The sequence below is a fragment of the Numenius arquata genome, unplaced genomic scaffold, assembly GCF_964106895.1.
Source record: "Numenius arquata unplaced genomic scaffold, bNumArq3.hap1.1 HAP1_SCAFFOLD_133, whole genome shotgun sequence".
In the NCBI taxonomy this organism is placed as follows: domain Eukaryota; kingdom Metazoa; phylum Chordata; class Aves; order Charadriiformes; family Scolopacidae; genus Numenius; species Numenius arquata.
The window spans coordinates 6,593-25,404 of record NW_027415466.1 but is presented as its reverse complement, the minus strand read 5'-3'; the positions used below and the strand labels follow the sequence as shown (position 1 = coordinate 25,404).

The 18,812-nt window shown below is 52.8% G+C and overlaps 2 pseudogenes; one reads left to right on the top strand and one right to left on the bottom strand.

The window, feature by feature from the left end:
- Positions 1-993: 993 nt before the first annotated feature.
- Positions 994-1,957, top strand: LOC141478739 (olfactory receptor 14A16-like; annotated as a pseudogene).
- Positions 1,958-6,229: 4,272 nt separating this feature from the next.
- LOC141478738 (olfactory receptor 14J1-like) lies at positions 6,230-7,185 on the bottom strand (annotated as a pseudogene).
- Positions 7,186-18,812: the final 11,627 nt, after the last annotated feature.

Below are 18,812 nucleotides of genomic sequence, written 5' to 3'. Positions count from 1 at the left end.
GACCAATCCAGTCACCTTCTTTTTCAGACACCTAGGAATGGGATCTGCATGGACAAGTTCTGGGGCACCTGCTTGTCCATTGGCCATTTTTGAAAAGTACATGCTGCCAATCATCAGGGAGTTCCCCGAGTCTCCATGCCCTTTCAAAGATGATGGAGAGTGGCCTGGTCTCAGCTCCCTGGGATGCCACTGTAAGGTTTGTTCAAGCGACCCCGACTTGATTCCATCCACCACTGATTATTTGCCTCCAGATTCCTGCCTTGAATCACAGAGTCCTGGGAGCCCTTGCTGGGGAAGAGTGAAGCAAATAGGATGCAGCAAATTTCACATCTCTCCCTTACGAAATTCAGCAGTGGCCACATAGTATCTTTGTGGCTTCTTTGACTGTTTTTGAAGTGCTAACAGCTCATTATGGTGCCCTTGAATTACCTCTCCAGTTTGAACTGAGTTTCGGTGTGGTCTACTGCTGCGCTTGGAAGGATGCTCTCCTTGAATACCTGCTGTACCGAGCTCTGCCACCACGCTTGGGCAGTTTATTCCATTGGTGTCACAGCTCTGTCTCCTACAGTGATGGCTCCAGCTCGTCCTGTTTGTGCCCCTGGCTGAGGGCATTGCCGCACATTTGGGCTGAAGCACCCCAGCCATGGCTCCAGGAAAGCCCATCTTTGACATATGGAAACATGGTATCAAGTATCCAAGACCCCATGTGTGCAAAGGCTTTGCTTCAGAGTAGAGGCATGACAAGGACAAAAGAATGCTGAATGTCTTTCTAAGCCCTAGGACTACAAACACAGGCTGAAATGCTGAAATTCACCCAACTAAAGATATTTCCCCACTTTTGGGAAACGATATCCTTCCCTGTCACTTTCCTGGTGTTTTGTCTAATGATGGGGAAGAAAAGGTGATTCTCGTGCCCAACGCTTCTTCTAAAAGGAAGATCACCTATTGATGACTTTTCCTAAATGAACAGGCCCCCGTGCCTAGAGAGACCAAATGTCCAATGACAGCTCCATCACTGAGTTCCTCCTCCTGGTGTTTAAAAACACACGGGAGCTGCAGCTCTTGCACTTCTGGCTCTTCCTGGGCATCTACCTGGCTGCCCTCCTGGGAAACGGCCTCATCATCACCGCCGTAGCCTGTGACCACCGCCTCCACACCCCCATGTACTTCTTCCTCCTCACCCTCTCTGTTCTTGACCTGGGCTCCGTTTCCACCACTGGCCCCAGAGCCATGGCCAATTCCATCTGGGACACCAGGGCCATCTCCTCCTGGGGATGTGCTGCACAGGTCTTTCTGCTTTTCTTTTTTGATGTCAACAGAGTATTGTCTTCTCACCTTTGTGTCCTATGACTGCTATGTGGCCGTCTGCAAACTCCTGAACTACGGGACCCTCCTGGGCAGCAGAGCTTGTGTCCACATGGCAGCAGCTGCCTGGGGTGGTGGGTTTCTCCATGCTCTCCTGCACACAGCCAGTACATTTTCCCTACCCCTCTGCCATGGCAATGCCATAAACCAGTTCTTCTGTGAAGTCCCCCAGATCCTCAAGTTCTCCTGCTCACACTCTTATCTTGGGGAAGTTGGGCTTCTTGTGGTTAGTGCCTGTTTAGCATTTGTGTGTTTTGTTTTCATCGTGCTGTCCTATGTGCAGATCTTCAGGGCTGTGCTGAGGATGCCCTCTGAGCAGGGGCGGCACAAAGCCTTTTCCACCTGCCTCCCTCACCTGGCCACAGTCTCCCTGTATGTCAGCACTTGCATGTTTGCCTTCCTGAAGCCCCTCTCCACCTCCTCCCCAGTTCTAGATCTGGTGGTGGCAGTTCTGTACTCAGTGGGGCCTCCAACAGTGAACCCCCTCATCTACAGGGTGAGGAACCAGGAGCTCAAGGATGCACTGAAGAAGCTGATTCAATCAGTAGTCTCTCTCAGCAGCAATAAGCTGCCCATGCCTCTTCACAAGTGATTTCCCATTCATTTGGGGAACCTCCTGTGCTTTTGGCATTTTATCTGTGATATTCCTGTTTTCTCAGGAATGTCTGCAGACACTCCATTTCTCCAGAGGCATGAACCCTGTCTGCCTGACTCAGAGACCTGTTTCCATGTGTAGGGAATGATGGTAGAGTTGGTCTGTCATCTTGCATCTCTGTATTAAAAGGGGGTTTCCTCAGTGCCAATGTCTGGAGGTTGGGCTCTTCTTCCAAAGCAGAGGTCAAGAGCAGGCTTAAGAAATGACCCCTATGAGGATGTGCTACCGTGTTTTCGTTCTCCATGGGCTGAGGGGAGGAGAGAATGGGACAGTGAATGGGCCTGGGCTGAGCCTTCACCTGTGGGTGCCCTGTTCCCCTGGAGATGGTGCATAATCCACAGGGATGACTTTGGGAACATCATAGCGGGAAACTTTCCCAGTCCTGAATTTACTCTTTCCTATGCTGTGCCTGCAAAGGGGGCTGTGGGACCGTGTGTGGGCAGTAGGGCCAGCACAGGGACAGGACGGTGACAGAGGCCATGGAACAGCTGCCAGGAGGTGACAGCAAGGACAAACTATCAAGAAGGAATTTCTGTATGTTGCCTTTATTGTGGAGGTATGTTTGAAGGAAAGGGAAAGCTCACCTGGAGTTGGTGGATGCAAGGGTTGAGAGCAGAAATATCTTTGATTGCTTCTTAGGGACCAAGGCTGAACTAGGAAAATGCAGGGATGCTGCTCAGTGGGGAGGGTGGTTTAATAGCAGCAGACACAGATGGGACTGAGGGACTCCATGCCATCATTGCCCGAGTCTTTACTGAAAAAGTCTCTAGGCCTCTGCACTCAGGGAAGGGGTTCGTGGAGGAAGATAGCATGTGTTCTAAGAAAGCCATTAATTCTCACAAGGGCAAGTTGCAGTTTCTGCCCCTGCAGGAGAGTAACCCTGGCAATAGCCCAGGCTGGGAACATCCCTGTGGGAAAGCTCTTGATGTGCAGTGAGCTGGAGAGGAGGCAGCCGTGTGCCCTGGGGACACGGGAAGCAGGCAGCACCCTGGGCTGTGCAACCAGGAGCACGGCCAGGAGATCAAGGGAAGGGATTATCCAGGTTACTGGATTATCCAGGTTACAGGTTTGTGTTAAAAAAACCCAAACAAACAAAAAACCCGTGCTGGGCTGGTTTTTGAAAGAGACACAGTTTCAAGGTGAAAAAGCAGATTAAATCCATAAATGCTGAGAGCCAAGTTACAAAGAGAGAGGAGACAATAGGTTAAGCTGCATCAACTGGACCCACAAATTCTCTGTCAGTAAAGAGAAAGTCCCACAGCCTGTGGGATAGTTTCGTCAGTTGTCTCTACAGGAAGTTTTTCAGTTGGGCCTCTTGGCTCGAGCCTGCTGCATTCACATTTCTAGCAAGGGAAAAAGTTCCAGTTTGGTCATTAAACTCTCTTGCTCATCCTGACTGGAGATGCAGGACAGTTGTGTCACAAAACAGCCAGTGTCAGAGGGAAGACGGCACAAACTGGAATGGTTTGGGCTCCAATGGAAGCTCAAATCCAGAGCTGGCAGGAACAGCGTTGGCTGCAGATAGACTTAAATTACCTGACCAAACTGTGAGTTCAGCCCTAGTGGGCAGCGTTTCTTACAGAGCTCATTGAAGAGGGCAGGGTGTCAGGGAGAGGGGAGCCTGCTTCACTTTCCCAGCTCCCAGGACAGTGTATATATTTATATATTACATCTATCTTAACCGCATTTGAAATTATCCTTATTGTTTATTGTCCTTGTGGTCTCTTGTCATAGAATCATGGAATAGTTTGGGTTAGAAGGGACCTTTAAAGACCATCTAGTCCTACCCCCCTGCAGTGAGCAGGGACATCTTCAGGTTGCTCAGAGCCCTGTCCAGCCTGACCTTCAATGTTTCCAGGGATGGGGCATCTACCACCTCGCTGGGCAACCTGGGCCAGTGTTTCACCACCCTCACCGTAAAAAATTTCTTCCGTATATCTAGTCTCAGTCTTCCCTCTCTTAGTTCAAAGCCATTATCCCTCATCCTATCGCAGTAGGCCCTACTAAAAAGTTTGTTCCCATCTTTCTCATAAGCCCCCTTTTTCTTCCCTTCATGATTTCCAATCAGACCATCATACCCATTCAGACCAAGGACAGTCACAAGCTACTCCCCAAGCACAGCCTCACTGGGCTCCTCTGGACCCATGCAGGTGGGCTGTGGTGGCCGGCTCCAAGCAAAGATGTGCATAGTAGAAAGACTGTGGTAATTAGTTGATGTTGGCAGAGAGCAGGGAACCATGGAGGTCAGCAGAGAAGACCTCCAGCAGCTCCCTCACATGCCCGGGCAGGGAGTAACACACCCGGTGGGGCTCCTGAGAGAGGATGGTGTCAAAGGAGGAGAGGGACTGTAAGCTACAGCACAGAGAACCTGCACTCAACCTTGTGTCTTAGGATTCCTGTCAGGCGGTGCCAGTGGCTGCAGCCCCAAGAAACTCCTGACCATCGATGAGTCCTGTCCCAGCTGCTCTGGCGGCAGAGGGGCTGCTGGCAGAGCTGGAGGTGGTGGTGCTCAAGATGCACCTCCCACCCATGGGGACTCTTGGGCTCCCTGAGTCATTGTAGTGCCTGGGGCGACATCCCTACCTGGCTGGGGGTTGAGAGCTGGGTCCCAGCAGTGTGGGAGCTTTCTGGAGCATCCTGCTTCCTTTTTGCATTCCCATCCCTGCACCAGCCAAGCCCCACTGCCCCACATGCTGCCCCACAACCCCGCTGTGCAGGCACCACATGGGGCAGGGTGCTTTCAAGGGTGGGGAAACACCTCCCTTGGATGGTCTGCCCAACAGACCTCGGTTTCCTGTTTCTCTGCCGGGTCAGGGCACGTGTGAGCTGGGGCAGGTCTGGACATTGCCCCAGTGCAGAGAAAGCTGTTCTTTTTTCAAAGATCAGCCCTTCCCTGGATCACGGTGAACGGCCGGGGCTGAAAATGAAAGATACAATGTGCTGGGACTTTTGGAGTACAGGTCTGCACGTGGGGTAGGGGAGACTATCTGAAAGATGTGCTCCACAAAGGGACTGAGGGACAGCAGCAAACCCGTCTGGCTGCCGGGTATTGCTTCCTTCAGTACGAGCCCCGACACAGGGTCCCGGCCTCCCTCTCGATGCCACCCTTCAGGAGGGGTGGTGGCACTAAGAGATGGGGACACCAGTCTTTCTTCATCCATGTCCCAGGCCTTGGTGGAGCACCAGGACAACAAGGACTTCTGGCTCTCCATCACGTGCATGCTTTAGGAACTCACGGTCAGGACGCAGTCTTGGATTAGCTGAACACCAGCATTTCCTCTACGAGACAATTTCCAGCCCAGGTCACCTCCCTTCTGAGCTCTCCCCATCTCTCCTCTGAGCTGGCCCCTTCCTTGTGCTCCCTGCAGGACCCTGAGTTGGTTGGAGGTCACTGTTGCTAATCCCCCTCCCTGGGAGTCTGTGGATGTGGCAGGTGTTTGAAGGGACTGTGATGCTTCTAGTGTCCTCCCAAATGCACCACAGTCCTCATTTTCTGTGGATACCTGAGTTTAACACATTCCCTTTGGGTCACTCCACCTTGGGTGTTCTCTCACTTTGGGGGCTCCAGTCACTGCCCACCCCTGGTACAGACGGTCCCTGGAGGTCCCCTGGACTCTCGAGGCAGCTCCAGGCTCCCCTCCTGAAGGACATCATCTACATGTCACCTTCTGGGTGGGACAGCTCTGGATATGTACCTTATGTATTCACTGAGGTATATTCACCTCATAGTGAAGGGTTAATTCACAATCTCCACTCGGACCAGAAACCAAGTTCATCTTCAATCCAGCCCTTGGTCCCAAATACGTCAACAATGAGACACCTCTTTTCTCCCAGATCCATAGAGAAAGAGGCCTTTTGGGCAGCAGTTGCTTATGTCAATTCTTGGCATCAGCTTTGGGGAAGGAACCCAACATTCAGGCACCGCTCTGGGCAGGTACCTTTCTATTGCAGAGATGCTCTGAGAGGGTCAGTTTGGTCCCAGTGTCAGATGACCATGTCTACAGGCACCAGGTGAGACAGAGGAGGTTCATTCCTCACTAGCAGCAAGTGGAATCCCAACTTTTGTGAAGATACATAATGGCCACAGATCACCACAAAATTATAATGATAGTGATGATAATGCAAAAGAAAATGCTAATGAAGATAGAATAATAATAAAAAAAACAACAACTATAAAAACTTTAGGACTGAAATGGGATAGCCTGACAGTCATTTGCAGAGAGTGATGGGAAGCTTATCAGTATTGAGGAACACCCATGAGATTGGTTTCCACAAGGCATCTTTGAGCTCCTGGTTCCTCATGTTGTAGATGAGGGGGTTCACAGCTGGAGGCACCAAGAAATACAGAATTGCCACCACCAGGTCCAGGGATGGGGCAGAGATGGAGGGGGGCTTCAGGTAGGCAAACATGGCAGTGCTGATGTAAAAGGAGAGCACAGCGAGGTGAGGGAGGCAGGTGGAAAAGGCTTTGTGCCGTCCCTGCTCAGAGGGGATCCTCAGCACGGCCCTGAAATCTCCACATAAGAGAAAATAATTAATATAAAACACCCAAATGCAAAAGAGGCAGTAACAAGAAGACAAACTTCCTGGAGGTACATATATGAGCAGGAGAGCATGAGGATCTGGGGAAGTTCACAGAAGAACTCGTCCACACCATTACCATGGCAGAGAGCTAGGGAAAATTTATTGGTCGTGTGCAGGAGAGCATGGAGAAACCCACTGCCCCAGGCAGCTGCTGCCATGTGGACACAAGCTCTGCTGCCCAGGAGGGTCCCATAGTGCAGGGGTTTGCAGATGACAACATAGCGGTCATAGGCCATGATGGTGAGAAGACAATACTCATCTACAATCAAGAAGACAAAAAAAAAGAGCTGGACAGAACATCCTGCGTAGGAGATGGCCCTGGTATCCCAAAGGGTATTGACCATGGCTTTGGGGACAGTGGCGGAAATGGAGCCCAGGTCAAGGAGGGAGAGGTTGAGGAGGAAGAAGTACATGGGGGTGTGGAGGTGGTGGTCACAGGCTATGGCGGTGATGATGAGGCCGTTTCCCAGGAGGGCAGCCAGGTAGATGCCCAGGAAGAGCCAGAAGTGCAAGAGCTGCAGCTCCCGTGTGTCTGCGAATGCCAGGAGGAGGAACTGGGTGATGGAGCTACTGTTGGACATTTGCTTTTTCTGGACATGGGAACCTGTTCATGGAAGAAAATGCAGTGAGATGTCAGGGTAGACTGAGTAAAGCCTACTCCACTTCTCAAAGAACTCCCCCCAAATTGCCCCGTCTCTTTCAGGAAACCTCTGGCTCGTTAGCTCTGGTTGGTGGTGGCTGAGGGTACCCAAGGGGACAGGGGTCTCTGCTGTGAGCTCTGGAGGAGTCAGTCCTACCCTGCCACAACAGGTAAATAGGAACACGGGATGATCTCAGACGAAATCCATTTTTGAGAGCAAAGACTTTTTCATGATTACCCCCTCCCCACAATTCACTTGACTGCAGAGCAGAGCTGTAGGGATTTGGGTTTGTTTCTTCTGTTCTGGTGGCCCCACCACAGGCCTGTTTTTAAGGCAGAAATCATTAAGGCATTTGTGCTGCGCTGTGAGACCTTGTGGGTCCTGAGAGGAAAAGGGACCGTCCCTTAGTGTAGAGAGAGGACAGGCCGTCTGTCCATCAGCCCTGTTCTCAGCTGCCTTGGGCTGGCACCTCTTGGAGCTGGAGGGCAATGGTGCTGGGGTCTTCCCTTCCAATGAAGGAAAGAAGCAGCGGCAGCAGCGGCAGTTGCAGCAGTGGCAGTTGCAGCAGCAGAGGCAGTGCCAACAGCAGCAGCAGAGCCAGCGGCGGTATCGGCAGCAGAGGCAGCAGCATGTGGGACCTCCTGTGAGATCAGCAGTAGCGCGCAGGACACACTAACCTACAGAACTGTTCCTCCAGGTGTGGATGGCACGAGAAACCTAAATGCCGTGGAACCTAAAGATTTCCGGAAGTATTGCACAGAAGGCGCCATGGCGATCTTAGGCTCCGTGCTGTTTGGGATGGGATTGTGTGGTGGGATCTGCCTGTGGAGGCAGAGAAAAAAGTAAGTTGTTGCGGGGAGGAGGTGCCAAACACCTGTATTGGGTGGCTGCTCTTAGCCGTGAAGCATGTAGAGGTCGGGTATTCTGGAGTGCCGAGTTAGGTCCTTGGCCACGCTCTGTCAGGTGATGCCATCAGTCCCAGACACTCCCTTTGGCCAAGGTGTCCCAGCAACGCAGAGCGTGGCGAGGAACCTTCCCAGCTATGGGCCTCGCTTTGGAGAACGAGATGTCTGTCCCATCTGCACCCCAACACTGCCAGCGTGCGTGTTCTCAGCAGCGGCAGGGCTCTTGTCCCTGCAGCGGTGTGTATCTCTTCAGATCCCTCCTCTGAAGAGGGGATGGAGAGCACCTCAGCAAACAGGGAGCCGAGGGCTGTCCCCCTGTCTGGCCAGGGCTGGGCAGGGGAGCCGAGTGCTGGTCTTTGCCAGGCACGCTGAGAAAGGAGAGCAGGAGGCTCTCCTGGCCCTGCAGTGCTGTGCCCAGCTCTGGTCCCCTCGCTCTCCTCCCCAGCACGTGCAGAGCAGCCGAGTCAGGATGGTCAGGGCGGAGAGGAGAGGAGCCGTGGGCCGGCGAGCAGAGCCCCAGCCCAGGGGTGCGTGGAGCCCCGTTTTCTGCACGGAGCTCCCCGCGTGCAGCCGGGTGCCCACACCCCCCGGGGCGCCCAGCGCGGTCCCGCACCCTCGCACCCGCCCGGCACCGCAGCCGCGCCGGGGCCTCAGCAGCCTCCTCTCTCCACAGGCGCCTGGCCAAAGCTTCAGGAGCCCAGCGCAGCTCCCACAGCCACCCCTCGCACCCAGACAGCCGCACCGCCCGTGCCAGCACCTCTGGGAGCCGGACCCAACACCAGCAGCCGTCGCCTGCGCCTGGAAAAGCGGCCACGGAGAGCCAGGAAGCAGCCCCCGCCAGCCCGGACAGCCGCCCAGCCTTCCCGCCCCCACCCCCGCCTCCCCCCCTGCCCACCTCGGCCAGCCGGCCCTTGGGGACCAGCCCAGCGCCCTCCAGCCCCCGCAGAAAGTGAGCCCCCCCTTCTGCCCCCCAAGCCCAGCGCCCTCATTAATACCTAAAGCAGACTTCCGTCAATGGTTAAAGTGTAGGGAATGTTCTTTTAGAGAAGAAATGTAGCTATTTTAGGAACCATCCTAAATGGTTTCAAGGACTTAGTAAGATAAGAAAGGATGTATGTGGCCTTGAGAACACGGTGGCCTAAGACAAGGATGCAATAAATACGGACTTTGTTTGACAAACAGGTGGTAGCAGGAAGATCATTCATTTTGATACAAGTTTTTACATAAGTTAGTAATATTCGTTATAATATAGTTTTTACATAAGATCTAATTTGTGGCACCTTCATGACCCTTTTTACTACAGTTACGTTAGGAACTAGTGCCCCCAAAGTGCAAGATCCTGTCCAGTTTGGGGGTAAAATCTTCTGGCCCCAGTTCCAAACGTCCATTTCTCCCTGTATCCTCATTTCCCCTGGTAATCCAGGCGTCTGGTATGGCCTTCCATCCATGAGATGACGTTGTCTGCCCCTGGGCTGAACCCTCATTCTTACTAAAGCCAGAGGGAAAGCTTGAGTCCAGTTCACAGGGGTTTCCTGACACATTTTGCTCAGTTGTGTTTTAAGCGTGTGATTCGTCCTTTCCACTTTCCCACTAGACTGAGGTCGATAGGGTTCATAGAATTGCCCGGGTTGGAAGGGACCTTTCAGTTCATCGAGTCCAACCATCAACCTAACACTGGCAAAAACCACCACAAAACCGTATCTCTAAGCTCTGTGTCTACTCGGCTTTTCAATACCTCCAGGGATGGTGACTCCACCACTTCCTTGTGCAGCCTGTTCCAATGCTATCTTAATAACCCCTTCCGTGTAAAAATTTTTCCTAATATCCAATTTAAACCTCCCCTGGCGCAACTTAGGGCTGTTTCCTTTTGTCCTGTTCCTCGGGAGAGGAGACCGACCCCCCCCCGGCTACACCCTCCTTTGAGGGAGCTGTAGAGAACGAGGTGGTCTCCTCTCAGCCTCCTTTTCCTTCTTTGAGCGACACAGGACTAACTTCTAATGCTTGGGAAAACTGCACGTGTAGATCCCAATCATTTCTTAAAGCAAAGAACACATCCACATAAGGTATTTCATCCCATTTTTCAGTTCTCTGGCAAAACAACATCGATTGCAATATAGTATTGCATTTTAAAGATCCGATTTCAGGCCAATTTTCACCCTCTTCCAATTTATACTGTGGCTACCATTGATTGCAATATGTTACTAATTTAATTTTAGTCATGGGATCCCCTCCAAATTTATTCCAAATTTTCAGGATGCATTCTAGAGGAGAGCAAGGGGGTGTCTCGTGGGAAGCAGCAGCACCCATTTCGGTACCAAAAAGATCACACAATGTCTCTAAATACACTAAAACAAGGGATGCCTCCCTCCGTTTTTAAAACAACGTCTAGAGGCAAACTTACCCTGGGTCAAAACAAAACAGATATTACTTAAGCGCTGTGATGTTAAGAGCAAGTTTTACCAAGTGCTACCTGCTACCCGAGAGATTCCACACCTACCCACCTCTCCTCATATTCTCCAAGACAATACCTCTTTTCAGTATCATTGCATTGAATCATGGTTCAACCAGTCACCATGGTTAACTACCCTAATCTCCACCCTGGCAGGGCCCCTCATAATGCTATTGCTAACTCTAACCTTTGGGCCTTGTGTTATTAACAAATTTGTAGCTTTTGTTAAAAACAGGTTGGAGACAGTGCAATTAATGGTAATGAAGCAATCTGAATTAGAAAATCCTGAGTTAGATGTGGCTTGTGAAATATTGTCCAGGTTCGATCAGCAAATTATTTATAGATAAAAGAAAAGGGGGGAATTGTAATAAGTAATTGGAGGTAATTTGCTATCTGATCAGTGACTCAAGAACCATCTTGCCATACCAGACACGGAGGCGTCTCAGAAAAGTCTAGCTATAATGATATCTTGAGCAGATGTTAAACCACAATGTAACTAGAGGTAAAATGTTAACCAAACCAATAGAAGAGGAAATAGCTTAAGCCTTGCTATAGCTGATGTAGGAACGTCCTGTATACCAAGAAAAACTACAATGTTCTGTTCCTATAGTTTAGGCATTGTGAAGATAAGAACTAAGATACCATGACAACCTCTATCTCTGTGTAAATCTCAATTGCATAAGCTAGTATTGTAAAGTCGCCTGAAGCAAGTACAAGTTCGAAGAAAACCACGACTACGGAAGAAGCAAAGGATGTTGCAGCTGAATCCAGGAGAGATAAAAGGGACTGTTCAGCTTGCTTGAATTTGCGAGCCCTTGGTGGAGCTGCGACTCCCCGGCCGCCCAGCGCTGCTTTTGCTTTCCTACCTTAATAAATATTTAGAGAATCCATTTCGGACTTGATTGGTTTAAATTCAATTATAACAGTAGGGGGGCTCAGCTGGTGGGGGGTGCGGGCAGTCAGAGAGGAGGGTGCACCCCCATTACTCAGGGCAGCAACCATCGCTTAGGGCACCCCTGATTACTCAGGGCACACCATTTCCACCTCGCAGTGTTCCCCATCCCCTATAGGGCAATCCATGTCCCCCCCCGACACCAAATAAGCCCCCCCCATAACCTGCAGAGCACCTCAGACCCCCACCGCTGCACCCTGGGGTCCCACTGCTCCCCAAAATCCATTTTACACCCCCAAAATAGAATGGTGTCCATCCTAAGTTGTCCGCCTTCCCCCTCACAGCGTCTTTGGCTGCACAAGCAGGTGGTGAAATCCTTCCTGGGGTTGTGGGACGCAGGTTTCCCCCTCATCCCATACCCCAGGGCCTGGCTGATGGGAGTTTGCCCCCTGAGCCGCAGCTGCCATTTTGTCTTTTCTCTCCCCCCTCCCCCCCCCCCCCCAAGGGAAGGGCTCTGGCAGCGCATTACGAGGGCCGGCCGGGGTCAGCACAGGTGCTTTAAATCCCTTTCTTTTGGTAAAACCGGATATTTTGGGTGGTTTGGGGGTGTTTTTTATCTTTTTTTTTACCGGGTGAAACCACATGGGGCGGCCATTTTGTGGCCCTGAGGGGAAAGGGGGGGGCACTTCTCCAGCTTTTTTCTCCACCTGAGGGGAGCTTTTGCAGGAGCGAGGGGGCGGGGCGAGTGCAGCCGCTGGCCCAATGGTGGCACGAAGAGGGGGCCATGGGTGGGATGAGGGCGGTGGGTGAGCCAATGGGAGGCGGGGTTTGCTGCGGGTGGGCGGGGCAGAAGGGGGGGCACGCAGGGGTGGCCTGAGGGGTAACGGTGGCGGCCAGAGGGTCGTTGTACCAGCTCCCGGGGGGTCTGTGCCCGGTTGAAGGGGGGATAAGCGAGGAGGAGATGTGGGAGAGGGCGATGGGTCGGCCTCGTCTTCCAGCCATGCTGCCGCCCTGGCCGCTGAAGCAAATGGCCGGCTGAGCCTGCCAGAGAGGGGCATAGCTCTTTCCAACCCATCCCTGGGGATTCCCCGAGGGCAGGGGCCGTGCAGGGGGACCGGTGTGGGGGGAGCTCTCCTGGCCCAGCAGCCTGGTCTGGGTGCTCCCTGGAGCAGGGAGGGGAATGGGGAATAGCCCTGGGGCACCCAGCACACCTGAAGATCGGGGCTGCGCAGTCCGCTCAAGCCAGGGCTGGAGGCCCCCGCTCAGAGGCGTGTCCTCTCCCTGCACCCCACGTTCCCCACCGCCTCAGCGGCTGCCCTGGGCCCCAGGCAGTAGGGAGGAGACAACGCGACTGCAGGGATCACTGGCAACCCCAGTAAAATAACTGTCTCTTGCTGATGGGAATTGTGTTACCGCAAACCGGCAGGTAAAACTTCATAAAGACTCGATTTGAAGTTTTAGAAAGCAGGCATTCTTTGTTGCAGCGCTGGGTGCACAGGGCATAGCTCCTCCTGTTGTGCACCCCGAATGCTTGTTGTCAAACCAAATTTATACACAACAGGCCTACATACTCAATGTCACGCCAAGAAAACATTAGCATATTAATTACATTTCTGAGAATTCATTTGCATATTACAAGCAGCTTTTGGGCATGCGTCGTCGTGCCTTCTGGTGGTCCTCGTTTTGAGTGAGGGTCGTTTCTTCCTCAGTCTTCATCTGGCCTTTGGCTCACTTTTCACATTGGCAAAACATTCTAACTGCTTAATTGATCATTAAAGCTAACCTGCTACCATCTGTTTGTCAGACAATGTCCATATTTATTACATCCCTGTCTTAGGCCACATACATCCTGTCTTATCTTACTAAGTCCTTGAAAGGATTTGGGATGGTTACTAAAATAGCTACATTTCTTCTCTAAAGGAACATTCTCTACAGTTTAACCATTTATGGATTACCGGTATCAATTTCCTCCTCTTTGGGACTTATTTTAAATTCTTCATAAAAGTCCCATTTTCTAGGTGCTCCTACTGGCAAGTGATACACGTATCTTCACAGTACATGTTATGAGCACATACAGACATACAAATGCTAACATCACAACCATTATTAATACCAAAATCTTTGAACCCCTGAGGGCAGCTCACAGCTTGGAAGGACACCTCAGGGAGGAATCCAGTTGTCCTTACGATGACTTCTCATTACGAGTCAGCTCATATCCCAGCCCCACAGACTGCATTGACCACATCTCCACATGTGTGAGGAAACCTGGGTGCTTGTTTCCATGGGCACAACCGCGTGAAAGAACACACAAGACCAGTGTGTGACTCTGCAGCTCAAACTCAGCCTCCCCAGAGAGTGGGACAGCCAGAACAAGGTACCAATAGCAGTAACACAGACCAGTAGAGGAACAAGGAAAAATACGGTGAGCTTAAAGAGGTCAGGGGAGAGGCAGCCGGGCACTCAGGACAGCAGTACCTTTACGGAGATGTGCACACCACATCCCAGACACCAACACTGCCAGGCCGTTGCTCTCGGCCCCCGTGCTCTCCAGAGGGAACTGGCGCGATGCTGGGGAGCTGCACCAGGGCTCTGCTGGAGCCCTGGCTGCAGAGGAGGTGTCTCGCGCTGTGGGTTCCACACTGCTGAGGGCTGAGGCTTTGCTGGGTGGGAGAGGAGTCGAGGGGGCTTGCTTAGATGAACAGGTCTGCATTGGAGGGCATTGCACAGGGCTTTCTGAATTCTCCCTCCCACAACATGTCTGGGTTTTCTTTCCTCTCGTTCCCTGATCATATCTCTGCCTCCCGGAGATTTTCCTCCTGGGAGGTATTTCCCTTTCCCATGTCTTTTCCCTGTGAGTGCTCACAGACCCCACCCCAATCTCTGAGCGCTCACCTTGGCCCCACAGAAACCTGCCTGTTGGCAGGGCACTGGCTGGGTGAATGTTCCCGTTTGCAGGTGGAACAAAGCAGGTCAGAACAACCCTGATGGGTCCAGCAAAGGTGATGCTGGTGCTGTCCGTGGGCAGAGGAGTGGCTGAAGGCACATTACGAGGCTTCTGGCAAATCTGCTGATGACTCAAGAGTTGCAGTTCAGGAGTCCCAGTGACTTGTTTAAATTTGAAAGCTCCTTTCGCATTTACCCTTCTCTCTCTCCCTCCACCCTGCCGTACCTTCCCACCACCTGTCCCTTCCTGCAGTAGGAAACGATAAAGACAGACTCAGGAAAGCTTCTTATCTTTATCGTAATCCCTGCCTTGATTTTCTCCTTCAAGCACCTCCTCGGAAATATTCTGGGGCTGGTCTGGAGCTGTGAGCAGCCCTGACCCACGCAGCACCCTCTCAACAGCAGAAGGACACTGCCCTGCCGGGGGTCACTCCTTCCACCCACAGCTTCTCCCCACAGCTCCATGGGGAGCTCCCCGGGCAGGCTGAGAGCTGACCCTGGCAGGCGGCAGAGTCCCTGCCCCGGCACACAGAGCCCTGGGGTGCAGGGACCCTGCTTGAAAGGACATCCCTGGGCACCACAGGTGCAGATCTCTCTTTGCATACCAGCCATTAGGAGAAGGCAGCCGTCATGTTCTGTTGTTTTGATGGTGCAGTGAATGTGGAATCTGCAGCACGTCCTCCTCCTCTAAAACAGCAAAACTGTGAGAGTTGCACTTACAGATCCCATAAGCTGTGGGATGTGCCAGCTTTAGGAGATCCCTGCAGAAACTGAAGCTGCATTGCCCTGCACCCAGAGACCTACAGCATAAAGATTTCTCCCCCAGTCAGCTCTCAGCATGCTCCCTTTCCACACTGCCTTTAACCTCTCTCTGCCTCACTCCTCTCCACTCTGGTGCCTGCAGGCAGTGCCCTCAGCCCTGCTGCGCTTGGCAGAGGAGCTGCTCCTGGGCAGAGCTGTCTCTCTGCGGCGCTGCCTGTTTTCCATGAGCTCCCTCCATCCCAGGAGCGCGGCCCAGCTCAGCAGCAGAGGAACAGCCCAAAGAAGAACCTTTTCTGCTCCCTCTGGGCTCCCTCCAGGTGTCCCTGGGGCTCCAGGGGAAGCAGGCTGAAGCAATCCCTGATGTTCCCTCCATCAGCTGGGCAGAGACATTTATTCCCAGCACTGTCATTTTTCCTGTGAGGAAAAGACTTGGGCATGAGAATCACCTTTCCTTGTCTCATCATTTGACAGGACAACAGGACGGTGACAAGGAGGGATCACCTTTACCCCTTCTGAGGGAAGAGATGCAGATGGGTCAAAAGACAAATCTCATTTGTGGGTTTGCGTCCCTGGGGCTAAAAGTGGGCTTATCTCCCTCCCATGCAGAACACAAACCCACAGGAGGTGGGATTCCTCTTGCATCAGGTCTTCAGGCGTTCACAAAAACAGTCACCTGCAGGTGAGCTCCTTGTCTCGGTTCCCTTGCCAGTTAATGGGGATGGAGTGCAGGGTTGGGCTGTTCAGACACAACGTCTGGTGACATTTAAGGTGTCAGGGGTGACCGAAGATACGTGCAGGTAACTGCAAGCGCTGATGGAGCAGTTCATAGAGGTAGGCCAATATCTCTTAGAGGTTGCTGGGAATTTTCTTTGGCCAACTGAAATGACAGTGGAGGCCCAGATTAGGGCAACTGAATCTGTCCCCACTCATTACGTTCAGGGCAGCCTTTAGAGTTACTCATTTGAGCAGCTGGAGTCATGTGCCACGGGGAGAGCTCAGTCTCTCTCTTTCTCTTCCATCAGCTGTATTTACGAGGTCTCCACTCACAATATTGTAAGTTGCCTCATGTTCATCCTCACATTGCCTATCAGAATTAATGAGCCAAAGGTTTCCCGAAAGAGACGAGGCAATTTGGGGGGAGTTCTTTGAGAAATGGAGTAGGCTTTGCTCAGAGAAGTCTACCCTAACAACTCACTGCTTATTCCTCCATGAACAGGTCCCCAGGCCCAGAATGAACAAAAGCCCAACAGCAGCTCCGTCACTGAGTTCCTCCTTCTGGCTGACATGCGGGAGCTGCAGCTCTTGCACTTCTGGCTCTTCCTGGGCATCTACCTGGCTGCCCTCCTGGGAAACGGCCTCATCATCACCACCGTAGCCTGTGACCACCGCCTCCACACCCCCATGTACTTCTTCCTCCTCAACCTCTCCCTCCTTGACCTGGGCTCCATTTCCGCCACTGTCCCCAAAGCCATGGCCAATTCCTTTTGGGACACCAGGGCCATCTCCTACCCAGGATGTGCTGAACAGGTATCTTTCTTTTCTTGATTGTAGCAGAATTTTCTCTTCTCACCATCATGGCCTATGACCACTACGCTGCCATCTGCAAACCCCTGCACTACAGGACCCTCCTGGGCAGCAGAGCTTGTGTCCACACGGCAGCAGCTGCCTGGGGCGGTGGGTTTCTCCATGCTCTCCTGCACACGGCCATTACATTTTCACTGCCCCTCTGCCAGGGCAATGCCATAAACCAGTTCTTCTGTGAAATCCCCCAGATCCTCAAGCTCTCCTGCTCAGAGTCCTACCTTAGGGAATTTGGGCTTCCTGTGGTTAGTGCCTCTTTATTCTTTGGTTTGTGTTCACTGTGGTGTCCTATGTGCAGCTCTTCAGGGCTGTGCTGAGGATCCCCTCTGATCAGGGACAGCACAAAGCCTTTTCCACGTGCCTCCCTCACCTGGCCGTGGTCTCCCTGTTTGTCAGCACCTCAGTTCTTGCCCACCTGAAGCCCCCCTCCATCTCCGGTCTATCTCTAGATCTGGTGGTGGCAAGTTGGTACTCGGTGGCTCCTCCAGCAGTGAACCCCCTCATCTACAGCATGAGGAGCCAGGAGCTCAATGACGCACTGAAGAAGCTTCTTCAATCGCTTGTCTTTCAGCAGTGATAAACAGCCCGTGTCTCTTCAAAACTGATTTTGAATTCATGTCGAGAACTTGCTGCGCTTTGGGCATTTTATCTGTGATAGTCCTGTTTGCCCAGGAGTGTCTACATCCACTCCCCTTGTCTCGAGGCACGAACCCAGCCTGTCTGACCCAGAGGCCTTTGTACGTGTGTCTGAAATAGTGGCACAGTTTGTCTCCTATGCCACGTGGGTCTTTCTAATAGAAGGGGATTTTCTCAGTTCCTGTGTCTGGAGTTTGGGCTCTTCTTCCAAAGCCGAGGTCAGGAAGAGGCCGAAGAGATTGCAGCCGTGAGGCCATGATTATGTGCTGGGGTTCTTCATGGCCTCGGGGGTGGATGGCATGGGGCGACGCGCTGGGGAATGGGTCTGTCCTGAGCCTTGTAAGTGTGGGTGCCCAGTTCCAATGGTAATGATGACAGATCAACAGGACTTGCCTGGGACTGTCTCCCTGTGGCTTTTGGGCACCACAGCCCACTTGCCCTGCAGAGCAGCACCACCAACTCAGGGTCTTGTGGGGAGCATAGGGCTGGGGCCGGAGCAGCCGGCCAGTCCAGCACGGACACAGTTCCCTGGGGAAAGGCTCTCTGGGGACATGGACATGAGCAAAGCACTGGCCTCTGTCTCCTGAGGCTGCTGCTAGGACTCGGCCCTGGCGCTGATGACCAGGCTGAGACCTCTTTTTCCTCCCCAGGACCTGCTGTGCTCTTCGGAGGGGCTGTGACTGTGGGGTGAGCGCCCAGAGCTCTGCATCACCCTGTGGTGGGCAATACTGTGGGGCCAGCCCAGACTGGGGGGCTCTGCTGGTCTTGGCTGGGCTGGGGAGAGAGCAGGGGAGGTGGGGAGAGCTGGGGAGGGGATGGACCAGGCAGAAAAGTGTCTTGGAGAGCCAGACCCCGTGTAGAGCTCAGCTGTGTGCGGGTGCAGGGTGAGGACACACAGTGGGGTGCTCACGGGGCACAGCCAGGTGACAGTTTCCCTATCAAACGAGCACCTCCTGCCAGCACTCCTCCTCCTGGGCCGAGCACCCCGTATCCCCCAGTCTGCCCAGTGGCCCGTGCGCTCCCATGGCCAGCACTGCCTCCCAAGAGAGGTCCACCCTCCTCCACTTCTGCTCCCCAGAGGGCTGTAGAAGGAGGAAGTGCAGTACTTTGCAGGCTCAGTAACTCATTGGCAAGGGCTATCCGTGACAGGGATGCAGGTTTCGCAAGTATTTTGTGCTGCACGAGAGGGAACCACCCCAGAGACCGCAGGAAAAAGGCTCACGTGCTGAGTAAAGCTGGGCTTTTTTTGACAGCAGTTTTGTTTTCTGTCTTGTGTCCCCTTTGACAAAAGAGACCCCCGACTTGCAGAGGTGCAGCAAAGTCTCCTTGTTGTGGGAGCGTTTCGGCCAGACTCCCTGCCAAGCCGAAAAGCAGTGTTTCCCAGGTCACTGCCTGGGGA